Source organism: Carassius gibelio, chromosome A11 (genome assembly GCF_023724105.1).
Source record: "Carassius gibelio isolate Cgi1373 ecotype wild population from Czech Republic chromosome A11, carGib1.2-hapl.c, whole genome shotgun sequence".
Taxonomy (NCBI): domain Eukaryota; kingdom Metazoa; phylum Chordata; class Actinopteri; order Cypriniformes; family Cyprinidae; genus Carassius; species Carassius gibelio.
This window is the reverse complement of record NC_068381.1, coordinates 23,224,745-23,236,627: the sequence shown is the minus strand read 5'-3', so window position 1 is coordinate 23,236,627 and position 11,883 is coordinate 23,224,745. Positions and strand designations below refer to the sequence as shown.

Here is an 11,883-nt window from a genome sequence, read left to right as displayed (position 1 = left end):
AGTGATCCGATATCGGGTAGAAACCAGAGACGCTGTTCTAAATGAGCTTACATACATTAATAGGTAACAGCTTTCGTGTTTATCAGATTATAAATAGATTTCAGGAAAACCACTGAAATCTCAGCGCTTTTCGACACAGTAATGACGTAACGAGGCCTCATTCACTGAAACCATGTGACTCCGGAGTCCGGCGGTTCGCCTGCGGACGTCACGAGAGGGGCGTGTCCTGAAGAACCACGCGAGATGTCACAACGAGATGTTGTCGGGCTGTGTTCGAAACCGCATAGCCTCTAAGTAGGCACTTAGTTTCAATAAGTACTAACTTAACGAGCTCTAAAAGAGTACATACTCTACAGCCTGAATGCGTATGTGTGTATGAAGCATGAATGTGATCTGCTATGTTGATCCTGTGACCTACGAAGTTAAAACAAGCGCAAAATCTTAAAGATATGAGTGGCAGTTTTAATTAATCTATTTGTAAGTATCTTGATAATGATGAAACTTGCAAATGTTGTGGTCTTGTTGAAGAAACAGCTGCCGTTTTAGTCTGTGATTGTAGTATAGCCAATACTGTTAAAAGTTTTTTATCTTTTTAACTCCATTAATGTGATCAAGATTTATCCTTAAAGCTTTTTTTATTACGAAAACCCCAAATCGTTACCTCTTGAATATTTTGTTAATTATTTTATGTGCAAAATCTCATAAATGGCATAAATCTCCTGGTGTTTTCTTCTTTTTCCTGTTGAATTTAACGTTTCATCCCTTAGGCTTCTCATGATGAAGTATTCAAAGATATTTAACCTTGTCTGCTTTTTTTCTGTGTATATTATCTCATACTATGAACACATGACATTTTTATTTACCGTTTTATACCATTATGATTGCTCATTGTTAGATACAACCATCTTACCCTGATCTTTTATGTGATAAGTTTGGCAATAATAATAATAATAAAGAGGTACAGGCTAACACCTCACAGCATCACTGACTCAGCAGTCCAGTACAGTTTCTCTCAGCGACTGCAGCAGTGTCTGCACACGTCGATCAGCTGCTCGAAGATCTCCTCTCTGGAGAAGACTGATGATTTGATACTCTAATAATGGAAGTATTACTACTTCAAAATTAAGATTACCCATAATGAATTGCTTCTCTGGCCCATCCCAACGCTTACGTGCAATACTAATAATGATAAATGCCAACCAATATATATATCTTTTTTTCTTAAAATGACATTTTAGTAAAAGAAGCCAAATTTATTTTTTGTTGTGACATAGCTATGCAAGATTATACACTAGTTGAACAAATGCAGTCAATGTGAATACATTAATTGTCAGTAAAGCAATTAATACATGAATAAAATATTTATATTTTATTTACTGACAACAAGAAACATGAATAGATGATCAAAATAATGTATAAAAGTTAGCATCACAATAAATACATACATGTACAAGTCAACACCACATGAAACAAAGCGTCTACAATGATCTTGTATTATTCGATCCCTTTTCCTCGCAGGTCCTGCTCCACCAGAAGATCTGCAGCAGATGAACAGACATCAAGAATCAGAAAAGTGCTGTAACTGTTGGAAATTACAACAGTAAAAATAAACTTAAGATGTAAAAGCTGTTTTATTGATGACTGTAGAGTACATCATTCCTCCATCAGTGTCTCTTCAGCAGATAAACACTCGTGTGTCTCCTCTGTCATCTATCTGTGATATACTGCTCTTATTTACTGATGGAACTCGCTTTTTATCCAACACAGATGTTCCTCAAATTACCAATATTGCAAATGGACAAATTAGAGATATCGTATGTTTAGTTATTCTATATAGATCAGTTTGTTCACATGACTTACACTCATCTAAAGCAGTGTTGACAGTGTATTCTACACAATATCACACATATCACTCAGAAACCTGTTTCATCTCTATTAAAGGAGCTCATCTGCAATACTTCTCAAAGACGATCCTGTCAGATGATAAACAGACATTAAGTAATCGTCTTCAAGATGTGTATATGGTTTATGTAAATACACTTTTGAGACGTGTATTTGATGTTAGTAATGCATTATGAAACGTGTTCCTACAGCACATATACTATATTATGTAGGTCACAGACAGGGTTTAGATTAAGCCAGGATTAGGTTCAGTTACTTCTCCGTGAAACTGGGGGATAGCGTCTTTACACCTTTAGTTTATATGTTCCTTACTTTACTTCTAAGTTTTAATAGATCATTAATTCCATAAAAAATACCACTGTACGAAAATGACTTATACACTTCAATTAAAACAATTATTTTCAGGAAAAAAAAATAAAATAAAAATGCTCACCGTTGTGTCTCAATGTAAGCGGCCATATTGCCAACAACATCTCGTTTTGACATCTCGCGTGGTTCTGTGTGATTTGAGAACTTCAAGCCACGCCCCTCTCGTGCAGTTCAGCTCTGTTTGGAAGCTTGAGCGCGCGTCACCTCCGGGGTCGAGTCTGCTTGTGTCACCGCCACCGGCTCCGTGCTCAGATGCAGATCCTCACTGAAGGGTGACATTAACGGAGGACCCTCCTCATCCTCATCCTCATCCTCATCCTCAGGTGAGTGTGATTGACAGCTCACTCCAGGCGCTCAGTGTGGACAGATCAGACAGAAACAGTGTGTTACAGCAGCAAACATGTCTGAGAGTAGAGGTTGTACAGTATGTCGTTACAGAGGCACATCAGCGTGATTGTTGATATAACCATCACAGAACGTGTAGTGGTTTTAATGGGAACTGTATTGGTCCTGTGGCTCTCTATTGGTTATGTGTCACCTTCTGTTGGTGGCTTGTTAAAACCATTAAATCCTAATGGGAAATCTGCCAAAACACACTACAGGAAACCATTTGGAATGGTTTATGGGTTAATAGTTGCCGGTTTGTAGTGGACACCAGTAGAATATGTGTGATGTTTTCTGCTGTACTTCAGCAGATCTGTGTCTCACTGCATGTGTTGAGTGAGACTTCCTTCATCCTCATCCTCATCCTCATGAGTCCGTGTCACCAGAGTTTACAGGACTCAGTCTGCTCTGGAGAGATAACTCTGTACTTACTGAGGAAATGAAGCAGTGAGTCTGAATCAGGAGAGACATCTGCACAGATCAGACGAGCTCTGAAGGCTTGTGTTGTGACAGACAGGGGTGTATCACTGCAGGAAGGCTGTTGTTATGGAGTATGGACTCATATTTGAGCAGAAGGCAGTGGTTTGAAGCTGCTTCTTCTGTAGGTTTCACTAGATGTTACTGTGTGGAGTAATCTGGTGGAGTACTGTGATGTTTTATTACTGTAAACTCACTGAACCTGTCCTGAGCTGTTCATTTACACGATCGTTGTGAAATAATAATATACCTTCTGTTCCTTTGTGTGTGTGTGTATGTGTGTATGTGTCGGAGTGTGTGTGTGTGTGTGTGTGTCAGAGTGTGTGTGTGTGTGTGTGTATGTGTCGGAGTGTGTGTGTGTGTGTGTGTCAGAGTGTGTGTGTGTGTGTGTGTCAGAGTGTGTGTGTGTGTGTGTGGGTCAATGTGTCAGTGTGTGTGAGTGTGTGTGTGTGTGTCTGTGTGGGTGTGTGTGTGTGTGTGTGTCTGTGTGGGTCTATGTGTCAGAGTGTGTGTGTGTGTGTGTGTGTCTGTGTGTGTGTGTGTGAGTGTGTGTGTGTGTGTGTGTGTGTCTGTGTGGGTCTATGTGTCAGAGTGTGTGTGTGTGTGTGTGTGTGTGTGTGAGTGTGTGTGTGTGTCTGTGTGTGTGTCTATGTGTCAGAGTGTGTGTGTGTCAGTGTGTGTGTGTGTGTGTGTCTATGTGTCAGAGTGTGTGTGTGTGTGTCAGAGTGTGTGTCTGTGTGTGTCTATGTGTCAGAGTGTGTGTGTGTGTGTGTGTGTGTGTGAGTGTGTGTGTGTGTCTGTGTGTGTGTGTGTGTCTATGTGTCAGAGTGTGTGTGTGTCAGTGTGTGTGTGTGTGTGTGTCTATGTGTCTGTGTGTGTGTCTATGTGTCAGAGTGTGTGTGTGTGTGTGTGTGTGTGTCGGCAGGTGTGTTCTGTGCTGTTTATCAGAGATGTTTCTTGTGTTTTCCACAGATAGAATCAGCCGAGGTCACGAGCACTGTTTCCCAGAATCCTTCACTTCAGATCAGGTGAATGCAGGTGCACACTCTGAAGCGCAGTGCTTGGGATTACTGATCTTCTCTGGGTTTGGCTGTAAGTAGACGTTGTTTCACACACAGCTCATATAATACTAGGCTCCAGCGGCGGTGTTTAGGTGTGTGTGGTTAGCAGCATGTGTTCTGATCGTCTGAGCTTTCAGATCACTTTCAGTTAATGCTCTAACTAGTGCTTCTGATGGGAAACCTTCCTTAAGGTGCACCTAAAACACACGTCTGGACATTTGGCATTGAGATTTCATGAGTTTACATACAGCATTTATTAATGTTAATTTCAACATTCACTAAAACACTGAACTTACAAACAATGAGCATGTATATGTATAACTAACAATAACAAAGAGTTATAAATGCTGTAAATGTATTAATAAATTATGATTTTTAGTTCATATTAGTTAATGCATTACCTAATGAGAGTTTATTGTCAGAAATGCACTGATAGAAATTTTCTAAAGAACAAAACATGCAGACATGTGGACATGCAGTGAAACGAGATCTTGTGCCTCACAGGACCACGGTGTACATACAGATAGACATACAACACTGAAGTGAAACAATACAAACCTCTACACAACTAACCTACTGACAGATAAACGATTTATAAATATATAGACTATACGAGTGCTTCACATAATACTGTTCATGTGCAAAGAGAAACATAAGTCAAGAGGTAACAGTCAACAACATCACAGTCACATCATGAAGAAAATGAAGGGGATCAGTCACCGTTGAATAGCGTACTATATTTCCTTTAGGAGCACACAACTACTGTACAACATCAAATACCATACGTGTCTAAACCATATATTGTGTAATAAATCTGTCCCTATCTAGAGGCAAAACCTTTTAGATATCCATTCAACCCTAAAGTTCTGAATAACCACACATGTCCCGGGGTTATCACAGTGTTGTAGATGTTTCTTACAGTTGTTTCATCTACAGCGATATCATTGACTTGATTGCGAATACATGCACAGACACTAGGGCTGGACGATTATGGCCTCAAAGCAAAACCTCGATGAATTGAACATGTTACCTGGAATACGATTAATAAACGATTATTTTGTTTCTGTTTAGTTGTTTTGCCCTCGCAGTTCTCTGACAAGGTTTGTACTGTAAGCAGGGCCATAGCTGGGGTTAGCAGGGCCCCGGTGCAGGTCGTACCAGTGGGTCCTGTCTGAAAGTGTTTAATTTGAGTTCGTTCTGTTTATCTGTTTGTGCTATGTACAGTGTTTAAGTTTTTCAAGTTTGTAAGTGTCCAGGTACAGAAACTGAATAATGAAATGTAAAATAGCACTGTAAAAATTAAGACACCTTCAAGATTTCTCACATTATCAGTTTATTTGCTATAGTTTAGAAAATGGTAACAAAATTTGACTAGAACTCAAGACAGAGTTAAACTTTTAGAACAAATTCATCTTGATAATTTCAGATAACTTTGATTGTAATCCATTACATGTATTTCTATCAAACAAAATGCTTTGTTGGCCAATTACCAAGCAATGATTAATTGTGTTCAGTCTGTGGTGTGAAAAAGTTGCATTAGCAATTCCGCAAAGGAGAGCTCAGTTCAGTGTTACTGTGTGTGAGACGCGGCTCTCTCTCGTGCGCACCGAGCACAGCGCGAGTAACCAGCTACTCAGTTCAGCTTTTCTGCGTCTTGTGTTTGAATGCTTTAAAGTCTTTTGAATGGTTACGTTTGAAAGTGCCAAGGCTTAACCTGTTAAATGTCACTTGTTATATATCACTTGAAAACATAAAATCTCAAAATTCATCCTTTAAAACCCATTTTAAAATCAGACATTGCATTACCATGTAAATGGCACATCAAAATCATGTTACAAAATGTTTTCAGTCATTAATTATTAAAATTTAGGTTTGTATCATGCACATTCATGACTATCTTCAAAAACGTGAATGACAGTTAACAGGTTAATCACACGTGAAAATAATACACTTTCATGACGACACACAGCAGCGTTCTGTCAACTGTCCTGAGCATCTTTTTAGACTGGCCTCAGCCAGACGGTTGAGATCAACTATTAAAGGTGGAATATTTTTTCCTATTGAAAGCACGATCTGGCATCATAGCTCACTATCAGCAGTTGTTTTATCTATGTTAGTAACATTTCTTATAGATTATTCCTCGGTGTAAGAGATAAATAAAGATCAGATAAAGGTAAATTAGCACAGTACCAGTACGAGTGATTGCGTGTGTGAATTAGTCATTGTGTCTCTATATTATTGTGAAGCTGTGGGTTGTAAATAGCCTAGTTCCTTCAAAAGTAGAAAAATATGCTATAATAAGTTTTGAGATTCTAAGCTACTTTAGTGATCACAGAACAGCACTGACAACTAGTTTTTGCGTTCCTCTGTGAGCGCGATCTTCACAGCTGTTTATATGAGTGTTCGTGCCACAATGCAGCTGTGCGAACATGGGAGCTCGATATAATGATACACATCCCTTCATCTAATCGCTTACATGTCCAAATCATAAAACAAATACAACTAACAAAGTTTAGTGAAGACGCAAGGCTATGTGTTGAACCGGCGTTCACCTCCGTGTTTTGCTTTTATGCCACTGACAGGAGAGCAGAGTCATGTAGTATGACATACGCGGTAGTATGTTTTTAAGGGAGAAGTATTTACAGGATTAAAAAAACAAAATAACCGACATGGGAAAATTAAGTCGGTTAGAGGTTCTGAATTTCGGTTTCGATTACTTTTCGATTAATCATCCAGCCCTAACAGACACTATTTAAACTGAACAGAGATAACATCACTGAATTCAATGATGAACTGCCTTTAACTGTCATTTTGCATTATTGACACACTGTTTCATTGAGAGGTAGAACACTAATATTCTTCAATAAGGGTTTAAGCATGGGGAGAGCAAACACTAGGTGTTTTTCTCAATGTCAAGGAAGGATCCTTAGAAGCCAGTATTTCGAGGATGCTACGTCATCGACATCCGTCGAAGGACTGTTCCAATGTCGAGGATCCTCGGAATTTCAACCAAGGACTGAGTCCTTCGTTCGAAGAATATCCCATACACAGGAAAGGATGCATATGTGAATCCTTCGCGCTCTTCGCGCTCTCAAATCACCCACAATCCTATGCGCGCAGCTTTGCTATCTAACGTTAGTTCAAAAATTCAAAAATGTCGAACATTAACGTAGTCGGAGCGTTAACGGTTTTTATTTACGTCACCAAACATTTGTTATAATTGTAGTAAATATAAGTAAAGTTTGACGTTTAAATGCCAGTACAAATGACTACCGTATTGATATTGTAAATTATACAAATACAAATGGTTAACTGAACCGGACCTGTCATTTAACAATTGGTTGCGTCAACAGCATTTATTTTATAAATAACTAGTTACATTCACAGCGTTATTCAAACGGACCTTTTCACTGACGCAATGATGCAATTACGTGCACTTGCTAGCCTGTTCCATTTATGTGTTCTCCGTATGCTAAAGAGGACTCTCACCTAGCCTCTGAAGGAAGTGACTTGGAAGGATCAGTACTACCAAGGAAGTATCCTTGACATTGAGAAACGCCTACTCCCAGCTCACTAGTGTCCTTCCTCAAACTTCCTACTCCTCTTATTCTCTGATCTGGAGAAACTTCACTGATAATAACTCCCTTACGCCCCCTCATGACTGGGAGTAAAATTACCACTCACTTTAAATACTTAAGTAAAGTAACATCTTACTAGATATGTTACATTATTCAAATGTTTAAAACTTTGGCAGGCCCTTGCCCATTAGGAGCTAACTTGGCTGTAAATGCATCCCCTGCACGAGACAATGGGTGAGTACAAACCCAGACAAGTTCCCCTTATCGGAGGGTCTCGGTTGTCCACTCTGGGCTCTCATGACATTCTCTTTCACTCTTTCCAAGAACAATTGCTGGCCTTCAATAACTTCATATCCAGATTGGTCAGGAGAACGATATTGGAATTATTCCAGGGGTCCTTTCAAGAGCAATCTCTGATGGTTGTCCTTAACATATGATGCAATCATGACCTTAAGCCTTCTATTCACCTTTTCTGTCAAGTTAGTCTGCAGCTGGTATGCAGTGTTGAGTTTTTGAATTGCACCCCATTGTCTTGAGGTAGCATTTAAAAGTTGAGATGTAACCCATCGAGTAAAGATCTCCTTAATAAGAACATTAGTTATCAAAGGTGTTTGAGCTGACCGCAAAGGGAAGACCTCAACCCACTCACTACAGTAATCCACAGTGACCAACAAATACTCGTTCATCTTCATGCTCCTCAGAAACAGACCCATAAGATCAACACCAACCATATATCCAGGTTCTTCAACAGGAGTAGACTGAAGGGTTCCAGAAAGTTTGGATATGCACGACTTGTATTGCTGACAAACTTGGCACTGTTTATAGCAATCCCATACATCATGTTGAATTTCTGGCCAATAACACCCCATTGAGCAATCAATATAATGTTTTCATGCGCCCAAGATGCCCACTCAAAGGATTATCATGGGCAAACTGGAGAAATTGCTGCCGTAGATCTTTTGGGGTGACTACCTGCAAAGTATGGACCTTTTGACCACCAGGAATAGATCTAAACAGAAAGTTGTTTTGATCAACATATCTGATCGGTTGGGGGTCAATAGCGTTGAACTTCACTTCATCCCACAAAATCTGCAATCATTGGTCACTTTTCTGGCTTCCTAGTTTATTGGTAAACCTCCATTCACATCTTTTGCTTGGCATACTGCAACACAACAGAGTAGCTCTTCTTCAGGCATTGCATGGGACAGTGAATCATTCACTACATTACATCTCCCTCTCTGGTAACTCACAGTAAAGTCAAACCCCTGTAGTCTGATAGCCCACTTAGTAAGTCTTGATGTTGGGCGAGGATGGCTAAAAACCCAAGTGAGGGCAGCATGATCTGTGATTACCCCAAAGGGTCTCCCTTCCAAATACTGTTGCCATTTCTCATCCTCCTTCTTAAGTGCATGGAGTGGAGCAACACGTTCTGAAAAATACAGAATAAAGTGATGATATCACCCAACAAGACCTAAGAATCACTCATCATCTTTAACATTTTTGGGGGTAGGAAAATTCCTAACAGCATTCACTTTGGAATCTTCTGTCTTGATCGCTTCTTCCGAAATGAAAAGTCAGTGATTTTCTTAGTAATTTACACTTTTTAAGATTAAGTGTCAAGCCGGTGGATTCCAATGAAGGAAACACCTTCTTCAGATCTTGGAGGTGTTATTGAATGTCTCTGGGGTGAACGAAAATGTCGTCAATGTACACAAAACAGCACTTGCCTATAAGATCTTGCAGAACTTTATTCATCAGCCTTTTTGAACGTTACGCTAGCATTTTTTAACCCAAACAAAAGACGAACAAACACATATTGGTTGTACTTGGTGACAAAAGCAGTTTTCTGGATAATACTCTCATCCATTGCCACTTGCCAGTATCCACTCTGGAGGTGTAGGGTGCTGGATATCGTAGCTCCGTAGACAGACTCCAAGATATCTTTTATTTGAGGATTTGGGAAGCCATCCAGTGGAGTTTTAGCATTCAATGCACTATAATCCACACAGAAACACATTCCTCCATCCTTCTTGGGTACTAACACTACTGGAGCAGCCCATGGGGAAGTAGATGGACGTATTATACCTTTACTCAGCATGGCTTTGACAGCAATGAAATTTTGCTTATTGACGGGAAAATGATAGGCTCTTTTATGTACTGGCATAGAGTCGCTAGTTATGATCTGGTGCTTAATGATAAGTGTTTGGCCATACAGATCCATACAGACAGTCAGCCAGTTTAGCAGCAATCCTTCTAAACGCCTCTTCTCTGTTCGGGAAGCATCAGCGAGGTCTACCATCACCCACAATATCTGTGGATACTTGCACTATTGGCAGTGCACAGTATATGTTAACTGAGCGTACCTGATCAAAAAAAAGAGAAAAAGTGTAATGCTTCCTTCTGTCCAGGCAGTGAATACACAGAGGTGTTAAAATCCAGCTTGACTCTACATGACTCAAGGAACTCAAGGCCTAAAATGAGTGGAACAGCCAAGTCCTCATCTTTCATGATGAACAGTCGTTTGTGCATCCATTGTCCAGGGCAAATGTCCGTCCACGACTGGACTGCCAAGACTCTGTCTCTTCCTTCCATCTTCTCCATAATGACTCCTGGATTATTGAGTAAGAGCTACCTGTATCCACAATGGCTTCAGAAGGTTTGTTACGCAAAGTTAGTCAAGGTGAAAAGTTTGACATTAACTCTTGTCAACAATGCCATGCTGTGGTGTCCGGGCTTATCTTTGCTGTACTTATCTGGCCCCCCTTTCCTAAAAGATCTTTCTGCTTGCTGGTGCTTCCAGAAAGCCCTTTCCTCAGAAATCTCCCGCTCTATCAAAGTTCCTGTACGCACCAGGTCATCAAAAGTATTGGCTGTTCCTCTTAAAATGCTTGCAAGATGGGGATTACAATTTCTCAAGGTAGCCTGAAGAATCTCCTTTTCAGTCACGGTTGGTTTAAGCCTAAAACATTAAAGCTCTGTACTGGAAAGCACATTTTTGAATATCCTCTTCCTTGTTTTCTCTCTCGTATCCTCCTCTCTGCTTCAACCTCGTGATAATAGGGTAGGAAGGTCCGCAAAAAGGTAACCTTGAACTGACTCCATGTTCTAAATGTGCTTTTTCGGCCTCCCACCAATCTTTGGCTGTATGTGTCAGCACAGATGGTAATGTTGCAAGTATCTCAGCATCACTCACTGGACGTACAGCTAGGTTCTCTGCACACTTCTCCAGATAAGCTATTGGGTCTTCATCTACTGCACTACCAAACTTAGGGAATTCCTTTTTACAGCCATTTGTAAGACAGCTGGTGTAGCGTGGGAGGCAGTTGTGCATCTGACATTGATGTGGTAGTTGGTGTAGAAGCAGCTCCAACCGTAAGACACAACAAGGACTTGAGTTGGATGTCCATCCTTTTCATACTATCCATCACAGCTTTTCCCATCTCTTGCAATTGGTCTTCTAGAGATTTCTTCAGGAGTCTAGTTATCTTTTCTATTTAGCTATCCATCTTGGGCATAGACTCAGTGTTGTCTCATGCAGGAGATTCCGCCAAGACTACAAGAGATAAATATCCTAATACTAACAGTACTAAAAAATATAAATCAGCTATCCATTACAAAGGCTTCCATGAATTGTAACCTACCACTTGGGTGAACAACTGGGGAAAAGATTGGTGTTACACATAGATTTATTGGAAAGGCATATAGCACAGGATTGATTAAAAAAACATGCATTCAATTCACTCTTCAGGAAATTTGCTAAAGATGTGAATACATCAATGAATGTTATGAATACTCAACACGTATCAGTCTTGTTTACACTGAATTAAAATAAAATTACAATTATTCTCACCTGAAAAATGTTGGTGGCCAAGTTTCAGTGCTTCCCTAGTTTCGTTATTGATGTTTTAATCAGGCTGTTTCTGGATCACACATCTTTCACGCAGCATTTTTAGATAGAAGATGAAACAGACTTTCACAGACATCTCACATTTTTACAAACATTTCTTATCTGTATGTTAAAAAATAATAAATAAAACATCATTTATGATCATTTATATCATCATTTATGCATAGAAATGTTATTTACTGCTGTATTTTGATGTGACTGATGG

At 39.7% G+C, this 11,883-nt stretch overlaps 1 protein-coding gene and 1 long non-coding RNA gene across 2 annotated transcripts in view; one reads left to right on the top strand and one right to left on the bottom strand.

Moving 5' to 3' along the window:
* Positions 1-1,346: 1,346 nt before the first annotated feature.
* LOC128022725 (uncharacterized) lies at positions 1,347-2,392 on the bottom strand. The gene is made up of 2 exons (XR_008185983.1): positions 2,336-2,392; positions 1,347-1,538 (listed from the first exon to the last, which is right to left on the bottom strand). It is a non-coding gene; the product is annotated as an uncharacterized LOC128022725 (long non-coding RNA).
* A 67-nt stretch (positions 2,393-2,459) lies between these two features.
* LOC128022696 (natural resistance-associated macrophage protein 2) overlaps positions 2,460-11,883 on the top strand; it is a 28,598-nt gene continuing 19,174 nt past the window's right edge. Inside the window, exons 1-2 of the mRNA XM_052610493.1 lie at positions 2,460-2,594; positions 4,105-4,224. The gene's annotated coding sequence lies outside the window, so the exon portion shown is untranslated. The remainder of the gene's footprint in view (positions 2,595-4,104; positions 4,225-11,883) is intronic.